Here is a 23524-nt window from a genome sequence, read left to right as displayed (position 1 = left end):
TAAAATAATAAAATAAAGAAAAAATTAATCATGGATCTATTAGTGTTAATACAAATGCTTTATGACTCACCTCAATCATTTTACATTATTTAATAACAGAAAGTCATTATTTCCTGGGAGAATTAGGATAAAGCCTGTTGGGGGGTTTTGTGTGGGTTTTGTTTTTTAAAGTAACATAGTAACTAAAAATTGAATTTTAGCTGTAGTCAAGACAAGGTGGGGGGATGTTTTAACCCCTCCCAGCTATTATCCTTGAGCTTAGTCTGCTACAGGTGCCTGGGGGAGGACACCAGCTGATGGGCTGTGAAGGTGATTGCTTGCTTCAGGTGATCCAAGAAAGGGAAGAGATGGTACCCAGGGGAGTGGGAGAACATCTGGAAAAGCTCCCTGGGTAGGTCTTGCAACAGCTCAGTCCATCAATTGGTTTTGGTAGTCCCTTGGGGTCGCGTGTTGGCTTTGCAGAAAGAGGAGGTGGTTCAGCTGCCGGTACGTGTGCTGTCATATTTGCTAGATGGTTGGTCTGAACAGCAGGACATCTGGGGGCAGTGAGGGGCATAGACTGCCTCCGGGATCCAGGCACCTCTGCCAGACATGGGCTTTTCCTCTGAAGTCACTTAGTTTCTTTTTAAGATGACCTCACATCTGTGTCCTGTATTTCAGTCTTTCTTGCATTCTCTCTTCTTGTTTCCAGAGATGGTGCTACACTTATTAATGTTGTTCGTTCGGAAGTGGCTTTTAAAACTGCTGCAGTCTGCCTCCAGGCCAGTGTTATGAAAGGATTGTCTTGTTATGGGAAAGGCATCCCCAGGATGAAGCAAGATGCCTTGTCCCTGGCCAGGTGAATAGTTCCCAGCTGTACCACAAGAGGAGTACAGAGAGGCCTTCATCTGAGGCTGGCCAGGGGATCCTCCACTAATTTCAGTGATCCACTGTGAGCCACCATTGCTCTGGGAAAAATAGATTTGTAGAAAGATGGAGGAGCCATAAGCAGGATATTATCTGCATCCAGACCACTGTGCCCAGTCTATGTGCTGCCTGGCTGTGTGATAACATGGGGATGTGTTCCCTTGCAGCTGTGACTGTAGCTGAGCCCTGTGTGCTTGTGGGCTCCTCTGTGGGAGGTGAGTGAGTCAGCTCCTGGAAGTGGCCTCCTCTGCGCAAAGGCTATGTGACTTATAAAGGGATCGGAGGCATCTCCCAGCATGGGAAGTGGAGCAGCACAAGGGTGCTCTCTACTGATTCCGCTTTTCAAGTTAGGGGAGCTCATCTGCTCCTGAAATGCAGAGGCTAATGGGAGTTGTTCTTGTGCTTGCTAGAAGGCAAGTTTTAAACCAGAAGGTTACACGCTACTGGCATACAACCCAGCGAACTGCAAGGTAAAGGGATTACATGCAGCTTAATCTGGAACTCTGGCTCTGCGAGCAACAGTAATTCCACAACGATGAAAGCGTTGCATTCCTCGTGTTGCCATTTTTTCTTTTGTCAATGAAAAGGAACATGAATGTTACCTGCGGCTGAAGCCAGCCTCAGTGGAAATTTGCTGCATGGGAAGATGACAAAGTGATCTTTTGACAAAACTACTGCTGAAGGGAACCTGTTGGGGGTCCTTGGGAGAAGGGCTGCTCCAGGGGGATAACCCCCTTATTAGAACTGTTGGTCCTGTGTCTCAGGGAGGGGACTCAGATGACTGACACTTGTGGTTTGGGTGCTTAGGAACCAGACGGAGCTACAGCTGGTTCCATCTGATCCACTGCTCCACTCTTCTGTGCCTCAGTTTCCCCAACTGTAAAATGGGGATAATTAGATTGATACAGATGTACTTTTATGTAAAATGCCATAGCATCTGATCGGAAAGCACTGCTTCTTGAAAACCTATCCTTCCATTTGAAAAGAAGGTTAAATTAAATACACTTTCAACAAAACCTGTTAAAACAGCCTTTCTGTCTCATACTTGCAGAATCCTCTGCGAGTGTTGACTTAATAACAGCTTGAAATGACCTTGCTGTTGAAACTGAAGCTGTTTATATGGTGAGCATCTTCCTGCCCCCTCAGGTACTGCTGTCGTGGAGTCCTGGGTCCTTTACGTGCTCAGGCCAAGAACCAGTGTCTGCCTTGAAATGCTTACAGACAATAGGCAAAGGAGGAAATATTCCTCTCACTTCATCATGAGGAGCTGAAGGACGGAGATGAAGGTAATTTTCTGGGGAGCTCAGCTTCTGTACCAGGGCCAGGGAAGGCACTGACTTCTGTGTGACTCAGTCCAGTATTTGAAAGAAGAAAAAAAATAAATAAACATCCTTTCTATCTAGGGAGAGACCAGCTGCTTAATCCAGCCGTGGGAAACGTGCCATGTAACTGTTTCAGTGAGGGCTGGGGAAGCTGGGAAAAGCTCCTGCCAGACCAAGGGCATCCTGAGGATGTCTTTGCTAGTGTCTGTTTACCTGAGCACCGTAATTGCTCAAGCTTTTTGCTACACGAGGAGTTGAGAAAGTGACAGAGGCAAACAGGACACCCAATTTTCTGTGGAAAGTTAACTTTTCCAATTGCAGTTGAAAGCTTGGTTCTTTTGACCTAATTTCCCACTCCAAGGGTTAACTGCTCTCTGTGGTACGGCAGGCCCTCCAGTGAGTGCAGCCAGACAATGCCATTTAAGTGAATGTTCCTAGCCTACAGAAGTCCTGGAGATAGCTCCATCTTGTTCACAGTAGGTGTTACATTAACTGCTCAAACCATATTCCAGTAAATTAGAGCTGGGCTGATTTAGACAATCACTGGGTCATTCTTTCCTCCAATTCCCAGTCTCACACAGAGATAACAGCAGCTGGGGGAAAGCAGGGAGGTGGACGAATAGCAGTTTGCTTGCTTATTAGGGGTTAGATGCAGTCTTGAGTCTGTGATTTGCAGAACACAACTGATACCAGCAACAAAAGTCTCAAAGTTAAATGATGCAGTATTTGTTTCAGGTCTAATAAAGACACTTAAACAAATGCCAGGCACTTTCTTCCTCAGAGGCAAGTCAATGCATTAAAATGACTTTATAAACCAGAATGAAACCTATGGTGAGCAGGAATTTAGGGGTGAAAGCTGGTCAGTCCACAGCTGGTCTGCGGTACACATGGAAAAGCGTGGCCAGAGCCCTGGACTAGGTGTCAGGCCACCTAGTCAGTGGTGTGTGCTGGATGACTCCAGACGTTTGTATGCCTTTTCATATCCTCTAGCTATCATAAACCTTTTGCAGTGTTTTTGTACATCACTGAGTGCCAGAGGAACCTGATTTTCGTTTGGCCTGTGAATACAACAATAAAATGCTGTTATTGGAGTGAGTGATCTGACCTGCTTGTGTCGGCTAGTGAGTAAGCAAGAGAGCTTACGACCCTTCTGAAGCCCTTTTATGTGATTTGGTTTTTTCTTCAGTCAGAAATGTGTACTACGTTCTTTAGGAACTGGGTAAACTGATATCAGAGAAATGTTGTACCAAGGAGTTCTGCAGGTGTTTGGAGGCCTTTTTTGGCCCAGTTTAAGCCTCCAGTCCAACAAAATATTAAGCAAGTGCTTAAATACACCAAGTTGGGTGGGAGTGTTGATCTGCTTGAGGGTAGGAAGGCTCTACAGAGGGATCTGGACAGGCTGGATTGATGGGCTGAGGCCAGCTGTATGAGGTTCAACAAGGCTCAGTGCCAGGTCCTGTCCTTGGGTCACAACAACCCCATGCAACACCACAGGCTTGGGGAAGAGTGTCTGGAAAGCTGCCCAGTGGAAAAGGACCTGGGGGTGTTGGTCGACAGCTGGCTGAATATGAGCCAGCAGTGTGCCAAGGCGGCCGATACAAGCCAGGATGCTATCAGAAATAGTGTGGCCAGCAGGCCTAGGGAAGTGATCGTCCCCCTATACTCGGCACTGGTGAGGCTGCACCTCGAATACTGTGTTCAGTTTTGGGCCCCTCACTGCAAGGCAGACATTAAGGTGCTGGAGCGTGTCCAAAGAAGAGCAACGAAGCTGGTGAAGGGTCTGGAGCACAAGTCCTATGAGGAGCAGCTGAGGGAACCGGGGTTGTTTAGCCTGAAGAAAAGGAGGCTGAGGGGAGGCCTCAGTGCTCTACAACTCCCTGAAAGGAGGTTGTAGCGAGGGGGGTGTCAGTCTCTTCTCCCAAGTAACAAGTGATAGGACGAGAGGAAATGGCCTCAAGTTGTGCCAGGGGAGGTTTAGACTGGATATTAGGAAAAATTTCTTCACCAAAAGGGTTGTCGGGCATTGGAACAGGCTGCCCAGGGAAGCAGTTGAGTCCCCATCCCTGGTGGTATTTAAAAGACATGTAGATGAGGTGCTTGGGGACATGGTTTAGTGATGGACTTGGCAGTGCTGGGTTAACAGTTGGACTCTATGATCTTAGAGGTCTTTTCCAACCTAAATGATTCTATGATTCTAAATAGAAGAACCTGCCTTAGGGTCTGTGACTGAAGAGATTGCTTGAAGCTGAGCGGACACAGTGCCATGCAGAATATGGAGAGGGGTTGATGCTGCTCCCCAAGGCAGCCAAGCCATGACCTCTTTTTCTCCCTGGCAGTGTGAAAATGCAGCACAAATGCTCTGAAAAGCAGTGACTGCAGGTGTGCAACAGCTTCAAGGGATTAAGAAGTGGGAGGAAGCAGCAGAAGACAGGAGCCAAGGTGATGTGTAAGTGCCTGTAATTTAAAGGGAAAAAGGCTGTTTGTTTAGCTCTGGAGGATCGATTGCTGCTTACCTTGATGTTTTCAGCTCTGGTGTGAAATACTGTATTTCTGAAGGTGTGTCCAAGGCAGAGAGCTGCTCTAAGCTTCAGCGTACAAATAGAAAGGGCACTATGGAGAGAGAATTATTTATCTATCTATTCCCATTGCTCTCTTTAAAACTCACTGTGATGATGTTGCTATGACCCAGGCCTCTATAGTATGTGCCTCAGGTAACGCAGATTGATATATAAATACCTGGGTTTATTACACTTGAAAGACCTTTTGAAAACTCAGGGGGAGAGAGAAATTGTGGGATCTAATCTACCATCCCTGAGGGAGAAAATTATCCCACGGGTAGAGCTAAATGATACAGTGGCATTTCGATGCTGCAGGAAGAGAGCATCATTTATGAAGTGGGTCAGCTCTGTCCTGGGGACAGGACTGAGGCTAAGTGGGATTCAGCTCTGAAGTCCCAGTGCTCAGCATGCTGCCATCTTGGGGCAACACACGATCTCCTTAAATTCTGGTTGTGTTTATGTAGTCCTGGGCTTGGCTGCAGCCTGCAGTCCTCTCTGCTCTGATGTTGAGTGCTGTGTGAGATTAGACTAACTTGAACACAAGCCTTTAGGACCAGGTAATCAAAGAGCAGTAAGGACTGTGTATCAGCAGGCACAGAATCAGATTAAGGTTTTACTGGGAATAATGTAGAAACCCCTCACCTCCCTACCTGCCTATGCCCTGGGTGTTTTCAAGTGTTCAGGGTGGAGACTGAAGGTTTCTCCCTGTTACCCTATGCTGTTCTACAGAAAGCATTTGATGCAATAAGTGGGACAGTTCTCCTTAGCTGCCTGGTTCTGGTGGTGATCTCGGCTAGTCTGATAAATTTTTCTCACATGCTAAATTATGTTGTATCCATAATTACAAAGGTGCTTGCTACTAGTTGTTTACAACTATCTAGTTGTAAAGTTCCAAAGGAGTCATTTTTTGTGATGTTTAAAACTGACAAACATGGTCATGTGGTTTGCTTTTGGGCATCAACGCTTATCCCAGGGACTGGCTGGACTATCAGGCCTCCTTCTCTGTTACTCTCCAACTTGCATGGCTGCTCACGTGCATTTAAAATCCTCCTGTTTTGAGCTGATAGCATTTCATACTCTGTTTTGGCATAGCAGAGACCTGAGGTCCAGGGCATGGAGTATGAACAGCCATTGCTTTCCGTGCTCCTGTGAAATCAGGACCTCTGACCTGAGACTGCAGCTACAGCAGTTACCCAGTGGAAGATCTCATTCCCTGGGGCTTTGCACAGACATGGACCTCCAAGCGTGAATGGACCTACAGTGGCAACATTTCCTTCTGTGCTGATAGCTGAGCCCTGTTAACCCCAGTGAAGTGCTCTGCTAATGGAAGCAGAGACTTCCAGGGGTTGGCACGGTCACAAGGGGATTCTTGGTGGCACAGCAACATTGATCGGGGACCAGACCTTTTAGCAGAAGTTGGAAGCACAGATGTAGCCAGAACTGCATTAACTGATAAAAAAAGTGCTTCTTAACATACTACATAATTACTGTGAAACTCATTGCCACAGGAAGCCACTGAGGCCAGGCACTTAACAAGAGTCACCAAAGGGGTGGACACTGCTACAGATAGCAAAAATATGTAAAAATATCTTAGCTAATGATGATAAATTTTGCTGCAGGTTTATTAAACCACGCATTTAAGCCAGTCTCTTCCTGGTAGAGTCCAGGATGGTACTTAATGTGAGGAGGAGAATGAGCAGACAGACACTGGATCTGATGCAGTTTGGCAGCCCCTCCAAGGGGCAGTGTGTTTGACAAGGACCTGATCCTCGTGCCTTTAACTGGCTCAGTGTCACGGCGCTGTCACTGTGCCTCTCCCCTCTGTAGCAAAGAAGTCTGCATAGTTTGTGAACAATAAAAGTGGGAGTACAAAGGTGAAACCAGTTTTCTTCCCCCTAAAGAGGAATACATTTCCCAGATCATTACATTTTTGGTTCATGTGCTGAGGGTTTCTCTCCCTGGGAAGTTTTTACAGTAGATTGAATCTGATCATTGAAAAACTCATCTGGAAAACATGTTAGATGTGAGTATGAAATGCCTCCCTCCTTCCTTGCTTCCCTCTTCTTTCCTCTCTGTATACCCGGAGAGAAGAAGCTGATGGTAGATTTAGTAGGTTTTAATTATCATTTACTGCTGAGGTGAAGTCTCAGGCCTCTCTTTCTGGATTAATCTCCAGAGAATGGGTCTTAACCTCTCATTAGCTGCTTGAGGTGAGTGGGTGGTCAAGGCACATGTTTTCCAACAAAAGTTGTGGTTTTCTCTCATGTCTCTTGAGTTTCCAGTTCAGTGTCGGAGGGACAATGAGCCTCCTTTTAATAGCTGGATTTGTCTTAATTCCTGCTTTGGTTATGGATTGAGAATCTGGATTTATGTGCTCTTTCCTCTGTGCTTATCTTTCAAGAGTGTAAAATATCTGTAGAGATTGGAGTGTTCCCATGTGGGAATACAACAGTACAGTAATATTAGTGCAGCAGGAGTGTTACTGGTGGGAGGAAAAAGGAGCCATGCACTCTGAGCCCTCAGTTTTCAACCCAGTGTTTGCAACTGCAGAAACCATTTTCTCCTGTGTGGATGCTTCCAGCTATAGCAAGGGCTCCATTTCACCACTGACCTTTTGTCCCTGTGCTCCTGGAAAGTTTGGCATCCCTGTTTAATGGCGCAAGAGGCAGCTAATGCCAGTACCTGTGTTGGCATGTGGCATTGCCCCCAGAGCCCCCTGCTCTTCTGGGCAGGAGGAGAGCTCACTGCCCTGCCCAGCCAGTCCTTCTGTGTAGACAGCAAGTAGCAATGGTGGCAGTTCTGTGTAGCCAGCTTCCCATTAGGAAATGGGATGAGATCACAGTCTCGTTTCACCTCTTGATTATTACCAACCTGGGCTGGATCTGGATATGAACTGGAAGAAGGCTCTTCTGTACTTTACCAGCCCTCACTAGTGGGCAGTCTTCAACAACAGCTTTCATGTTAATATACTCAGTAACAGATACACCCATACAATGAAAGCCTTTTAGATAAAGACTATAATTCATACTTAAAACAGAGGCTGTAACCTGGGTGTTAACTGAATCCAAGAGGTTCCTGCGCATGTTAAACTGATCCTGTCCATTACAGCAACTTGATCTGATCAGACACATAATGCAAAATGCAAAGACAATGGACTTGATGCTGTTAGTGTGTATACTGGAGTCACCCTGATGCAATGAGCTGAATAGGTGACAACTAAGGGTTGTTCTAGTTGTCAGTGTAAACAATGTGGTGAGCAGAGGTGAATGTGTGAACAAGAACATGCTTAGCCCTTCTGGCTGTGGTGGAACCCTGCAAAGGCAGGGAGTAGGAGAAATGGGTGTTTCAACTAAATGTAGATATTCCTGTAAGGTGAATCTCAAACATCCCACATCTTTGCTCACTTTCACCTAGCAAAATCTACTGTTACAAATTATGATGATTAAATTTGCTCCTGGAGATCGAAATCAGGACCCCTGGGAGATAGGAGATAGCAGATAGCTAAACAGGAGATGGCAGTGGCAGGCTGAGATCAGTGTAGTATAGGTGCCAGCAGCAGTATGGACATTAGCGCCTGCTCTGCAAAGGCAGATGAGTCCTAGCAGGAGGAAACTTCTCCTTGCCTGGGTTGAACATGCTGATCTATGTTCCTAGCAGCCAAAGTCAATCATGCACGTCCGTAGGGGTCTGCACTAAATTGTGTATGGGCATGTAGGAGATTGTCCCTGCCCAAAGGATGCAGTGGGGCAAAGAGGAGGCTTCAATGGCCAAGCACCAGGGAGGAAGTTAAGTCAGGCCTTGCAGGAAGCTGTTGAAAGCTGCTTGCATGCAAAGCCAGGCCCAGCCTGCACCGAAATGCTCTGTAAGCAAGCTGGAGGATGGTTAGAGTTAACATGTGAAAGCTGCCCTGTCAGTCCCTCCTTTTATTCTCTGCACTGCAAACACTTGTTCTGGTTATAAATGGATCCATGAAGAATTTATTTCTTTTGCTGTTTCTGGGTTCTGTATTCCCCTGCTTAAGTTTTAGAGCATAGAGGGATATCACTCTTGCTTTGTGTTTTGCTGTCCATCTCCTTCCTCTGCTCTTTTTCTTTCCCTCCTACAGCAGAGCCATTTAGGCATCCATAAAACTCCAATAAAATTTTCTCTCCCACATACTTTTGCAAGAGCAGAAAAATGTCTGCTTCACTTCACAGACATTTTGATGTGGGGGGAATGCACTTTATATTAAAAAAGTGAACACTGAGTAAAATAACAAGCACAGAGAAAAAGGACAGCTTTCACAGAGCTGATGTACTCCTACCAGCTCACCTTCAGAGTAATTATGCCATGTAAATCTTGCTTTTGCAGAAAGAGCCAAGGAGAGCCAAAAACAGCTCCAGTCATTTCGGCTTGTGTCCTGCATGGAGAAATAGCCTTAGTATTAACACAGCTTGGCTGTGGGCCAGATGCCTGTGCATGGAAACATATTTAAACCATTGAATAAGCAGGGTATAAACACAAATTTTCAAAGTTTGGTGTTTTTTGCAACTCCAGGCAATGCGAATTAGAGTCTACAGTTATTAAGTTCCCATCTGGTGGCTTCTTTATGAAGGAATGATATTTGCATGTTTCCAGCAGAGAAAAGCTGTTTTTAGCTCAGATAAAATGGAACATTTTGCAACGGCATGGGAAATAACAGATGATGCTGATTTTAGCAACTGGGGTTGTAGGTTTCACCAGCTGCCCTTTAAAAAAAATTACGTATCTTTAAGTAAGGGTAGCCAATGTTTTTCCTAGTACCCTTAACACCCATTGACTTGGAAGACTTTGGTCAGAGGAAATGATGGCATCTCGCAGAGAAAGGAAACAGCCCATCAGGTCATCTTCTGGATATGTTGTCCCTCAGTGTAATTTTTTTTTTTCCTTTTAATTTCAGCAAGGTGCAGGGCTGGTGTAGTCATAGGTTACCAAAATGTAAAAGGGCCTGATTATTTTCTTTCCTGTTAGAGAGTGGTTAGCAGGAAGGATTCACAGCTGCTGCACTGCATTGCTGCTGCGGGGATTGTTAATATTCCAAAACACACAAGGCAGGAGCCGCATGGATTAACCTAGAAGGAAGCCAGTGCCTGGCTTGTTTTGAAATATCCTCTTCCACCACTGCAAACTGAATGTGGTTCTGGAACCAGACACAGCTTTCTAAACCAGCCTGTTCAGGCAGGCACTGCCAGCTTCGAGCCTTGAAAACCGTAAATACAGCTTGGGCAACAACTGAACCACGCCACTGCTCAGACACAAGTGCTTTCCCACCTAAACAGCTGCTCTGCTGTCACAGCCAAGAGCAAGGGGGAAAGTAATGCCCCAGTGGAGCTGCAGCTCTGGGACTGCAGCAGAGGCTGTACCCAGGCTCAAAACAGCGTCAACATCATCCTCCCCACCCTGAACTGAGCTCAGCAAATGCAGTGTAATTAAGGGGGAGGAAGGCATGGTGTTTTGCACGCAGGCAGTGAAGAGTGTTAGCTGCATGTTAGCCTCAGCAATGGACACAGCTGTCTGAATGTGTGTTTGCACACCCCATTTGAAGCCTAGCAGCCTAGCCATAACAGCCTCAGTGTTGCACTATACTGCGTAACACTGTAAAGGGTGACTTTTTTTAATAGTAACTTCAGCTATTTGGAGCCCTCTGATAGCGGAGTGCTTTAGAAGAAAGTAAGCCTGCTATTCCCAGAGAAGATCGCTGGCCTGCCTCCAGGTCTTATAAGATCATTGGGGTGTCGCTAGGTTTGAATAGGGATGCTATAGTGGGATTTGGGGGAAGATTTGTCTTTGCCATGCTCCGGCTCTCCTCTTTTGTGGAAACACACAGCTGATGGTGGTTTTGAGGCTTTTGCCAGTGGCAGTAGTGCCCAAGCAAGCCCATGTTTGGGAACTCCCTCAACTCCTTTCTCTTGCTTCTGTCCTAAAAATAAGGTCAAATCCTTCCTCCAGCATTGAGAAGCCTTGGACTGGCTCTGTGCGTGGTATTGTAGCCTCCACCTTTCTCCAGGACCCTCCTGTGCAGCTGGGCACCAGGCTGGAGATTAGCTCAGCTGGTGGTACCTGGTCCTGGAGTAAGAATGATGCTGCATTGCAGGGCTGCAAATGCATGGGTGCAGGCTGAAAGGGCAAAAGGAGTCAGTTCTCTGCAGCATACTACTGAGGGCAGTTCAGTTAAACTTTTGTCCTTCTTGCCTCCTCCAAGGTTTTCTGTTCATGGATAAACATGAGAAGCAACAAGTTTGCAGTTCTGAATGGCCTGGGAGCTACTCTTTCCAGAGACAGGAATACCCAGACAGCGTTCAAGAGCTCAGCCAGGTATGTGTGATCTGGACACTGTGGGTTGCCTCCTTCCAGGTCCTGATAATGGAGAGTCCTGAGCCACTGAGCTTATTTCATTTTTAACCACAACCCAGCAGATCCCATACTTTGCTCGAGGCTGGCTGGGCTGCTCTGCAGATGATCTTGCGATGTTATGACAGTCCAGAGAGCCATTATTCCGAGCGCTTGCCAATCACCAGACTGCTGCCAGTCTGTGTCAAATGAAGCATCCCAGGCCCTGTCACATTAAATCCAGCAGCTCTTTCATTTAGAGCAGAGCAGTTTGTTTATTTGTGTTCCTTCCCCTCCTTTTGGGATGCCACACTCAATCATCTCAGGGGTTTGGTCTGCCTGTGCAGAGCCTGTAACCACAGCGAAGCTCAGTGCCCCTTAAAGGGCCCCTCATCCTCGGGCAAGCGATGCTGTTGAGTGTTTTGCCGTGGTTTTGTTTTGGAAAGAGATGGGTGTAAATAAGGGGGAAGGCATGGACTACTGGTACGGCTGAGAGCGTGGTTCCAGATCAGTCCTCATCAGTCATTCACACCAGTTCAAGGGCAGGGTGTCCCAGCCTGATGAATCTCACAGCTGCTGTGTTCTGTTGTAAATGAGAATAAAAGATGGTAAGTAGTGTCACATCTGTTTGCACCAATCAAGGTTATGCAGCACCTCTGTGCCTCAGTTTCCCTGCCTTGAAAATGGGAGGAGTGAGGAATAGCCCATTCTCTGGAAAGGGGAAGATCAAGCCAGGTGGCCTGCTGCAACCATATGGAGGGATGGAAGTGAGAATGGTGGGTTGTGTGGCTTCAGATGAGGATACAAAGCTTGCTTGCTTGCTCTGCAAGCATTAGGGTACAGAGCTGAATTTTTCCAAGGTGGTATTGTGAGTGAGCAGGTGCCCTCGGTGTTGCTCCCAAGCAGCTCCTGCCCTCTGCAACCTCTCTGTGCAACACCACCAAGCATGACAGTGCTGCAGCAGTCACGTGGAAGGAGTGGGAGTGCTTTTGGAGCATGGGTTTCTCAGCTGTGCTGCTGCTCAGGCAGAGGTGACTCCAAGAGGAGAATTGTCTAATTCATGCAGGGGCTGCAGGTGGAGAGTGCAGAGAAAGGTCTGTACAGAATGGAGAAAAGAAGGGGAAAATGATGATGAGTTGGCTGGAAACATGACTACAGGGAGGAACTAGGATCCTGCACACAATATTCCTCTTTCATCAGTTCAGATTACCCTGTCCCTGCAGGAAAGCCTCTTGAATCAAGTGTCTCTGTGTAAAGGATGTGAAGACTGGTCAGCTTCTGTTGCCTTCTTACCTTGGGAGAACAGGAAAAAGATTTTTTTTTTTCATTTATAATGCATCTGCAATAAGAGGTAGTTCATTTCTTGTCATTACTTGCTTTGGTGTTTAATTTGCCTCCTGTAGGATTTGAATTCAGATGTTATGATGATTTTTTCCCTTTACAAGAAGTAAAAGCAAATGCACAGTTAAAAGACAGAATTCCAAGGCTTCCAATCATTTGACAGAATGAAGTCTGAAAGCCAAATTAACTGAGCTTCCTCATTACTGTTGTCACTTTGCATGCTGGCTGAATGCTCTTGAATTCAGCCCTGATCCATTACAGAAAGTATTTTCCTTACCTTTCTTGCAAGGGGCCCCCAAGCTGATTAAAAGCAAAAGAAGTTTTAACTGTGGGCTTTTTCCCCTTGAAGAGTGGCTTTTATCTGTGGCTGCTTGCTTCACAAGATAGTTTCTGCTTATTTCATGGTTATTGTGCAAATTCATGGGGAGAGTTTCCCTATGGATGAATGGAGATCTCTTCAAGGAAGAAGGATGCCTACTGCTTTTAAGGACTGTCTTTTAACAAAACCTTACACAAATCCCCATTTGACGTGTCACTTCCATACCAATGTCTCTTTAAGAAAGCGTAATGATAAACCTAGCTTCATTATCCAACGTATCTAACAATCAGCCCAGTGACATCCATTCCTTTCATTACACAGAATAGAGATTGACTCATTGGGTGACTGCTTTCAGTTGAAACTACATACAGTAACTGGAAACCCAGGGAGACTCTGCAGTCTCCATGGAGACAGCACACTTACAACTTAATGTGATCAACAGATGCTGCAATAATCTTGAAAGATGGAGAAAATGTTTCAAACCGAGTGTTGTTTATGGTGGTTCAGTGGATGTTCAAATTTGCTCTGTTATGACTGGGCTCTGTGTAAACACACACTCTTTTGAAAACACACAGACATGTGTATTGAGGGAGAAATCTCTCATGTGGATAAAGCAACTAGGAAGTGGGCCACCACTTTTCTGTTCTCAGCATCTGCCCTTGGGGAGGTCACCGTAACTTCCTCTTCTATCCCAGTTTATCTGTAAAATGGGGCAGTGCTAGTCATCCAGTTAATGGTTACAGCATCTTTTATGCTCTGGGGTGGATGACTGTAATGAGATGAAACTAGTAGGATTCTGATGAATGAGTCTATAATCTCAGTGAATTGAATAGGGATCTCCCTCTGTGCTGTATGACCTAATGTTGTAGCTGACATCGAGACTTCCAGAGCAGATTTATACATCTGTTTCATTTTCCTGTGAAACCTCTAATGAGCGATCATTTCCCACTGTATCTTATAAGCTGTTGTAAAGAAATGACCTGTTTTCTCCTGCCCTGCTCTGATAACTGGTATAGCCCCCATTACTGTCACATCTGGACCCCTTGCATCAGTCCCAGCGGTAGGCAGACGCGGTCCTCCTCAAGCAGAAGGAAGAGCATGCAGATGTTGGTCCCGCATCACAAAAATTCTTGGAGCATAACTATTAGAAAGGATGGTCCAGGTGCAAGGGCTGGCTCAGAAAGCCTTAATTTCACTGATTGCTGGGAGCTGGGAAGGTATAAATTCATGCTGTACTTGTTTCTTATTCTTTCCCTAAGCATCCTCTGCTGGCCGCTCTTGGAGATAGGCTGCTTGGCTGGAGGGACACTTGCTCTGAATTCCTGTTTTGCTCTGAACATCTAGTGGCTGTGGAGAGTGGAGGATTTTTGTGTTTTCCCTTGTTCATGGGGTTTTTCATGAGGGAGGATTAATCTTTGATAATACAGTGGTATTTAGAGCTGTGCTAGGTGCTTTACAGACACAGAGGGGAGGTGCAATTACCAGCTCAGAAACCGTGAGAGCAGTCTATAGAGGAAAGACGACCTAGACCAGTTTTATAGGGAAGAGGCTATTGGCTGTGGCAGGACTGCCCTCAAAAGCAAAGGAGGCTGGTCAGGGTGTCTGTCCATACCTCTGTTGCCCCAGCTCACAGCTCAGTGCCTTTGCTGACATGCTGAGCAAGGTGACGTGAGCTTTCTGGCATTAGGGAGCACTCCAGGCAGTCCCCTCTGCTGGCAGAGTCACATAGCTGAATCTCTTTGCAGATGGGCAGCAGTTGGTGACTTCAGCTACACAGCTACATTAAGGAGAAGGCATCTTTCCAGTCTGAAAATCACCAACAGAGCAGGGTGCAGTCCTACCTCCCATCTGCCGTTCTTTCCTCCCCACCCAGGGCCAACCTTCCTTGCTTGCAAGACCTGTACTCAACCAGGCTCCTAGGCTGGACTCTTGCCCTTGATAAAAGGTTCTCAGCATTGTGAAGTCTCCCCTCCCATGCACCTGGGGGTCAGGAGTTTCCAGGTAGAAACCATCTGTTGACACTTTTTGGACATCCACCTTTGGAGAGATCCTCACCCATGCGGTCCAAGTCAGTGGACTCCCCATCCAGTAGCTGGCTTCCACGTCACCGTACATGTACATGCAAGGAACTGTAACCCATAGCGCAGCCATAAATATCAGCAAGGATTATTGATCAGGGTCTGTCTCCAAATAATGACAGGAATGCATCTCCTTTCAAAAAGGACAGGATATCTAATTCAATGAAAGGAATTCCTCAGTGAAGTCCCAGATGGGCCCATGAGATCAGCCTGATTATTTTTTGAAGCCTTGGTTGCTCTGAATAAGACTGAAAATTAAATTAGCTCTGAGAGAGACAGCACTGGCCAATCACTCAGGGAAGCTGAAGGACAGCTTATTGATTTTCATGTTTCAAAAAAAATTAAATGATATCCCTTTTTGTTATTTAAAATGCTGCTTAAGCAATTTAGTAATGTGATGTTGGAGGCCCAGTTCCAGGCTCTGAATCGGATGAAGGAGGGGGAGATATTTCCCTTGACAAGAGAGCTAGGTGGAAGAAAGATTTAGTGTAATTGCCTTCCAAATAATTGATGATGCCAAAAGAATGGCTATATTTTGCCAGCTTCCTCTCCTGCATACCATTTATTAAAGATATAGTAATTAATTATGTAAATAGTTGATTTATAATCAACAACACTGGTAGTTAATTTATTTTTTTATATGTGAATTTATATGACAGGAAAATACTGATAAGGTGATTATACTGTCCTGCCAAGCTGCAGCACCCTCAGGGAGAGGAGGAGGTGGTCCGGTGAGTCTCAGTAGGTGGATTTTTGGCCCTTTCATTGGAAATTTAACCCTTCTCCATCCCTGGAATGAAACTGGTATTTAAGAGATCCCATCTGTCCAGAACAGAGACTCCTTACTCCAAGGTTGTGTGGAAAGAAAGCATCTTCCAGGAACTGCTGTCTCTTTTAGTCGGAAATGAGCTCCGCTCAGCTGCTTCAGAAGGGGCTGGGTGGAGAGTGCCAGCCATTTCCCAACCCTCTGCAGTGCTTCTTGGATTAAACTGTAGTGCATGATTTCTCTCCCCTGCTGCCCCACCCCTTCCCTTTGTATTGTTTCAGGCAAATCTTTCAGAAACAGCTCTTAATCAAATGAATGTGCAGTTATAAATAAAATATCTTCTCTTCCCCCTTCTCCCTTCCAACCTCAAATCTTGAACCTTTGCCCAAGCAGGAGAATGGGAAATGCTTCAAAAATCCAAACAGTGGCTATAAGGTGCTGTTTTGTGCTGTGCCCCTGTTTCCAAGGGCCCCATCCCATATGGGGAATGGCTTGAGGACATCTGGGTGGTCTTAACCCTTCAGCATGGAGGGAGGGAATGTTTGGTGTGAGTCGAGTCTCCTTAAGCTTATCCAAATGCTACTAAGGATCTTTTCACCTACAGTCCAAGTGGTGTGTGCTTTTGTTGACTGAGGGTGAAAATGCCCTTCCATCCCAGTGGCTGCCAGTGTGGGGGAAAAGCTCTTTCTCCCTGTCCCAATTTCTGCAGTGCTGCTGGGTTTAGGATCAGCCACCTTGAGCTGATCTAAAGCCTCCTGTCACACTTGCTGGACAAGAGGCTCATGCATTGGACCTGGCCTCTCCTTTGTGTGCCACAGGTGACTTGGGAACTTAGGTGGTGTGTAAATCTGTCCTGTGCTGCCTGAAGTTCCTTGACCTTCAACTAAGACCTGAGCTGCCTCTTCTCTGTGATGAGTCAATGCTATTAATTGGAAATCCAATTTTGGAGGATGGCCAGGCTAATGCTGAGCCAGCATCACTTGGCTCTGCAGGCAGGATATAGGACATGCCTTGGTCTATCTATAGCTGGGGAAAGTCAGCTTGTTCTGTCTTATTGCAGGGGAAAGTGGGGTAAATAGGTCCCAGTTCCTACCTCACCAGTCTGGCACCTCACACGGTTTTACTTTTTCCTATTACTAGCTTGTTGCAAGATGAACTGCACAACAGAACTGCCAAGCAAAGACTTTTTTACCTGATCCCTGTCAGCACACAGGGCAAAATGGCATGAGTCCTCTGCAAGCAAGGCATCCCATCGAGGTCCCTCCAGCATTGGTGGAAAGCAGTCAGTGAGTGTCCTTCCACACTGAACACTGACCTTAGGGCAAGATCATCTGCCCTCAGAGAGGCTGATCCTGCCCCCCCCTTGATTGCAGAGGGAGCCATGATTCAGAGCACTGTTGTGAACTGCTTGATGGGATGGCAAATGAGCCGCTCCTTGGAGCGCTCAGTGCTCACACGTGTGGCACATGAGATCATCATGCCCCCGCATCCCAGATGGGGGATTCTTCAGTGTATCCTCAAAATGTGAAACAGTTGTAGAGCTGCCTTTCAGAGGAGCCTGTTGTGTTACATCACCCAAGGGGTAAACAAGACATGCAGGCCCTGGTGAACAGCTTCTCCAATCCCAAAAAGCTTAGCAGAGACCTCGCAGTCAGAAAAACAGCTTTTATTGACATCTGAGTTGAAGGCTGATTGACACCATGTGTCAAACAGCAAAGAGCAGGAGGTGAGCAACAGGACAACACTTCTCTCAGCTGAGAGAGGGGTCTGCTCTGGCCAGTGCTTGACTGCAGTCTCCAAATTTAGTTGTGGTCCATCCAGTATTCCTGTTTCTTGATCCCAGGGTTTAAGCATAGTGCAGAAAAAAAGGCAAAGGGCAGGCTGCAGACTGTGATACAGATGGGAAGCAGACAATAGCGAGAAGGAAAAGCTGGACAAAGATTGGCATGGAGGACAGGGCTGAATGCCAGGCACGGACACAAGGCTAGTGACACATTCACTGCTGCCTCACATGGGATATTTCATGTAAATCCTCTGCCCTCCCTTTTTTCTGCTTTGGACGATCTCGGGGATGCACTTCCCATGGGTTTGTGCATACCCCATGGTTTGGAGGGGTAGGGAATTGCTATCGTGGTCTAAGAGGCAGTGGTAGACTGTGCTGATGGTCAGTCCTGGGCTGAGATGCAGTGCAGTCATGTATCACAGCACCAGCAATCAGCACTGAGATGCGAGAGTGGCTGACAAGGGCTGCGTTAAGCCAGAGCTGATCAATTCCAATCTGATTAATACTAACTGTTTATAAAGTGTGTCAGACCCAAACGTGTATTCAATATTAATTAATCCTCTGAACTGCCCTGGGAAGTAGGGAGGAAAGGAAATATTGTGTCTATTTTTAAAGAAAGAAAACAGTTGGGAGTAATTGATTAGATGGTACTTGGAGCTTGTGGGTTATTTCTGCTTCTCCATTTGTCTTGGACATTTATAGGGAGGTTTGGTGGGCAGGGCCCAGCTTTCGAGTCCAGCACTGGTGGGGGGGTGTTGCCTGCACATTTGGGCTCCACTCTAGGAGGTACAGAATGACTGATTCATTGCAAGTCCCTATCGAATTGTGAAGGAATTCCCCACTACTGGATCTGCATTCAGAAAGGGGAGATGTCCCTGGTGAGAGGTTGCCTGTCCCCTGCAGGTGCTTTGTTCTGGCCAACAGGCATGGCTGGGCACTGTGGGTGCATTCAGGGCTGCGCAAGGCAGCTGCTAATACATGACCAAGCTCTCTGCAATGCTAGGGGAGCTAAGGACAGGAGTTGGGGCTGTCCTTTCAGATACCAAAGCCAAGTACAATGGTTTGAAGGTGAGGGAATCCAGCTCAGTTTGGTCTGTGCCCTTGCGAGAGCCCGGTGCATTATCGACACAGGCTGAAAAGACCTTCTCTGCTCCAAAGGCTGTTGCCTTGTGCACAGCCACTCTGCTTCTTTCCAGGTATCATGTTATCTCCCATTTTTGTCACATCACTGAGAAAGCAGATGAAATTACAACATCTGGGCCTTAGTTTTAATTTCAATCAGGCTTTTGATTGATGCAGTAAAGCTAGTGGAAACCTCTGGTGCAGGCACAGCTCTGTGACTCCCATGCAGGGAATCACATTGTGTGCCCTGCCAGCTTTGAGGGCAAAGAGCTTCCAGACCCTGCAGGTGGGAGCAATAAGTTTTTTCAGCTGCTTTGGCTAAATACAAGCAAGTTCCAGGGCCCTCATTCGGTCTCTATGTGTAGCCCCAGTGCATTGATGTGGATGGAAATTGATGTCAAAACAACAGCACCTTAAACAGCCCTGTTGAATCCTCAGGAATCCCTCCAGAGCTTTGGCCAGACCCTCTGCTGCTTGTGACAGCCCTGTGAATAAACAGTGTACTTTCCTCTCCATGTGGGGGAATCCAGGGCCTTTCACAAGCACTAGAATTTGCATAAAACACTTAAAACTCACATAAATAAACCTAGACAGCCAGATCTTGCAGGAGCTGAATGAAATCATAAAGCTCTGGGTTTTAATTAGACTCTCACCCTTGCTATATCAAACGATCATCATTGCTCATGTCAAACTGGTGCTTATTCTGGGATATAAAAAAAAAGTCTGAGTCCCCTTGACAGGGCTGAGGGATGTAGAGGTGGAGGAGGGAGATGAACAGCCATATGGGCCCAAGTGGTTCCTGGGCTGTGGTTTCTCTGGCACAAGGCTTGCTTGGGGCTTTCTAGCACAGATGGACCAGAGTTTCTCTCCCTTTCACCTACGGGTGGTGGGGACAGAGCAGAGAACTCCAGGGAAGGACTTGCACCCCCAGATATCCCAGCCTTATGCATGCTCCAAGGAGCAGAGCAGGGTCGTGGGCATCTCTGTGCCTGGGGCAGACCTGGTCTGGAAACATGAACTGTGTGGCAGGTCCCAAGCCAGCCCCAAGTGAAGGCAGCGTGAGGCGGCTCCAGAAACTGGCAGCCACTCGGCATCTGGCAGACGAAGCTTGTTGGGTTTTTTTCTTCCTTTCCCTTCATGCTGCCATCCATGCAAGCACAGGTGGTAGATACAGAGCTGTTGTCAAGGGTTATTAAAGATCAAATCATTTTTTTTGCTCTCCCTTTGATTGATGCCTTAATAGACCCATCCAGATGTGATAAGGTCAAATTTAAATTTAATCAGTTTTGTTAATTTTTTTTAATTCCTGGGTGATGCATAAACACACCGGAGTGTTGAGAAGGTGCCGGCAGTGGGGGAGCCTGTGATAACTTTTTCTCTCAGCTTCTGTCCAAATCATTTTAATGACAGGCTGCTGAACTGTGGGATTCCAGAGCTTTCCAGGAAATCCTGGGCATGGCACATTTCTTGATCAAGAAATTCCTATAAAACACTAGAAAATTCAGAGAAGGTGCTGGGAAGCTTCCTGGCTGGGAAATCCTTGACAGCTTCTAGACCCAGGAATTCCTGGAAAGCACCAGAAAACTCCTACAAATCTTCCACAGCACAGCATCAGATCTTGCCCTAAAATAGGTCTGAAAAAGAGCACATTGTCAAAGGTTCGTGCATCCTGCTCTCAACTCTGCAGCTGATTTGTGCCGTTCCTCTTTTGGGAGGTGAAGAGGGGTTGTTTCAAGAAGGGACCTTGCAGAAATCCTGGTGCCTGGTGTTGGTAACCCCTTTTAAAAGGATAAGCCCTGATTTCTGCTTGCCTCCGTTCTTCTGCTTGATAAAGAGAAGTCATAGTGTGGGAGGATGGTGGGTTTTTGAAGTGCTGCTTAGCCATTTGGTCACAGTGACAACTTCTGGGTTCATAAATGTCAGTGAAACGGTGGGGTGGGCAGGACTTGCAACCAGACTTTAGGTGAAATGATAATGTCTTAAACAGCAGTACGATGCTCCAAAATACATCTCTCTCTGCCATCATTTCCTACCTGTAAGCAGAGCAAGCTCTGCTGCAGAACTGTGCCCTGTGCTGCTATTTGGGTGCTACAGTTCCATGGCTGATGCGGGGTTTACACCTCTCATTTATTTGATGAGTTTGGCTGTTTTTCTTCAATGCTTATGTCTGGAGTCAAGTGAATGCATCAGCCTCAGCTTTCTCTTTTATTATCCTTGTTCTTTTCCTAGTTTTTGCTTTACTGGCCATTCCCATTGCTTCCATCAAGGCAGGAGATGGTTCGCAGAGGTGTGCTGCATTGGGTGCAAGACCTGGAGGAGGGAGGCAGGATGGCCCCTGCCTCGCCAAGGGCAGCTCAAGACAGGAGCAGCTCTCATTAGGCTCTGGTTAGTTATGTTAGCTGATATTTAAACAAACATGTAATTGTTAAAATGTCTGCTCTCTGTGCCTTAATGCAAACAGCACTACAAGAGCAACAGCTTATTAGAACTTGTTTGCATTAGGGGTATTTGCAGCAGGTTAGCCACCATGTGTTATGCTGCTGGAGCGTGCTAATAGGGGAGTGTCCACCCTGCAGCTGAGATGGCTCCAGAGACTTGGGGACTTAGTGAGTGGCCTGGCTGCGGCCAGTGCAGGGTGCCCAGTGTCTTCACTTGCCCAGAGTATTTCATTGCTAGCTCACTCCCTGGCATAGTTTTGGCTAGTCTGAATACCACTGTCCCAGATGACACGTGGGTAGGGTATAGGGCCTCGCCCTGATAGGCACTCTGGCTGCGGCAATGATGAGGGCTTTTGGGGAGAAAGAGGAAGAGTTCAGCTATATGGCAACTAGCCAAACCATGCTATTTACCCTCAGGCGAAAGACCAATCTGTGGACTGTTTGTTTTGCTTCGCTATATTTACAGCCGCAGCCAAAGTGCTCATGCTGTGGGGAAGAGCTGCCAAGCATAGGCCAGTACTTGGTGGATTGGGCTGTAGCGGCTCAGGGCTAATCCACTGCATTTGCATTGGCACAGAGGTGATGAACTCAGCTGCATCTCACCTCCACAGAGCTCAGTGATGGGGCTAAGCCCCGGTGCGAACAGTGTGGGTCTAGATTTAAGAACAGACTTGGCTCCTACTTGACTGTCAGTGTAGACACATCCTTAGTGTTTTCATTGCTGGGGGAAACAAACCCTTTGGCATGTGCTTCCCTTCACACCCTGTGTGGATCCAGCTGTCTCTGCTTTCTCTCTGCTCATAAGCAGATGGTGGAGTGAAAGTGGAGATGCCTCAGGTGAGTCGGGCTGGGAGCCGCATGGAGACACAAGTGTGAAGAGACACATCCTTGCGTTGTCAAAATATTGGGATGTCTAGTTAAACCAGAACAGAAGGGATTGCAAAAGCCACCAGCTCCCCTGGTAACAGCACAGGGGTCCGTGTGTAGGCCAGGAGCTGGGGGAGCATGCAAAGGTGGGGGTTAGCGCCGAGCTGCAGGTGCTATAGGTGGGCTGTGCACCCTGAAGGCACCCTTGCACTGCAAACAATAACAGGAACATTTAAATGCCATAAAGCTCATTTTATCAGGGAGATGGTTTGTACTGAAAGCAGTTGTTGCGCACTGTTCTTTTGATGGGTCTCGGCAGATAGCACCAATTATAAAATTATTAACAAACGAATGTGCTCCTTTGCTCCAATTAAATGATAAGAGCCAAAGCAAAGGGGTAGATTTTTATCATTATCAGATTACAGGCCCATATTGTGCTGATAATAAAGCAGGAACTTTCTAATACGTTACCTCCAATATGGCTCCTTAGATTATTGTTTGGCTGTAGAAGAAATAAAAAGAACTTTGCAAAAGCAGTAACAATGCTGGAAGTGTCTTTATCACAGGCCGTTCTAGGGAGCATAACAAAAGGGGCACAAAATGACTCAGACCAATGACAATGAGGATAATAAGAACATCAGGAGTGGGGAGGGTGCCCACACAGCAGAGCAGTGGGCCAGAACATCTCGAGTCTGATAAAGAGATAAAGCCTTAAGGGGGAGTTCGGTTCGGTCAGGGAGGCAGTCTTCTGCAGCCTCTGGAAAAGTGAAAAGAGCCACAGGAAGAGGAAGAAAGGAATATTAAAAGATCTTCTGGGGGTGGAAGAAGTGTTTCTCTTCTATTCTTTTTCCCCTAGAAAGTTGGGTAGGATTTGGGCTGCAGCTACAAATACGCAGTCCCTCTTTTACCGGCTGAAGTCTGATATTTCAGAGGTGATCAAATGTAATTAGGCAGCGTAGTGCTAATTCAGCTGCCATGTGATATGTTGAAGGATGAGAATACCAACTGCATGGGAGGGAAAACAGAATGAGTTTCCCCTTTCTGACCCTGAAGCAATCATACCTAGAAGCCTGAAAGCTGATTTTATTTTCCTCTCTGCAGGGGAGAGACAGCAGTTTAAGGAAAAGAGAGTCCTACTCTGTATTTGACTCTGCCTTGCTATGTGTTAGGTTGTTAGGCTGGTAAAATATGTAGAGGATGCGATTCCCTTCCTGTACTGGCATAAATCAGAAGTCGCTCTAGCTGTGCTGATTTACACAAGCTGAGGGTTTGGCTTAACAAAATTATAACAGCATAAAGCTGGTGAGGAGGAAAGGTCAAGCCTACCATATCTGTCTCAAAGCATGGTGATAAGCAGCCATGAAATTGTGATCATGACTGATCAGGGAACCTCGTCATTAAGTGATTAATTATTATTAATTATTATTTATTACTGTAGCACGAGGGAGCCCTTGTCACATCTATGTTAAGTTCCCTTGAACCTGGATCCACTCCAAATTTTCTGAAGTCCTCGAGTTTGCGAAGCAGAGCTGCTGATCTCATAGGAACAGGTCTTGGGGTTTATTACTCCCTAGACCTACAATTCTCAAAGGAAAAGTGCCATAATGTGTGCGTTGCTTGCGGGGTGGGGGGGGGGGGGGGGGGGGGGGTCCTGGAAGGGGCCCAGCAAGGGAGAA

The sequence above is a fragment of the Aptenodytes forsteri genome, unplaced genomic scaffold, assembly GCF_000699145.1.
Source record: "Aptenodytes forsteri isolate BGI_AS27 unplaced genomic scaffold, ASM69914v1 Scaffold471, whole genome shotgun sequence".
Taxonomy (NCBI): domain Eukaryota; kingdom Metazoa; phylum Chordata; class Aves; order Sphenisciformes; family Spheniscidae; genus Aptenodytes; species Aptenodytes forsteri.
The sequence above is the reverse complement of the archived record's forward strand: the minus strand, read 5'-3'. Positions refer to the sequence as shown.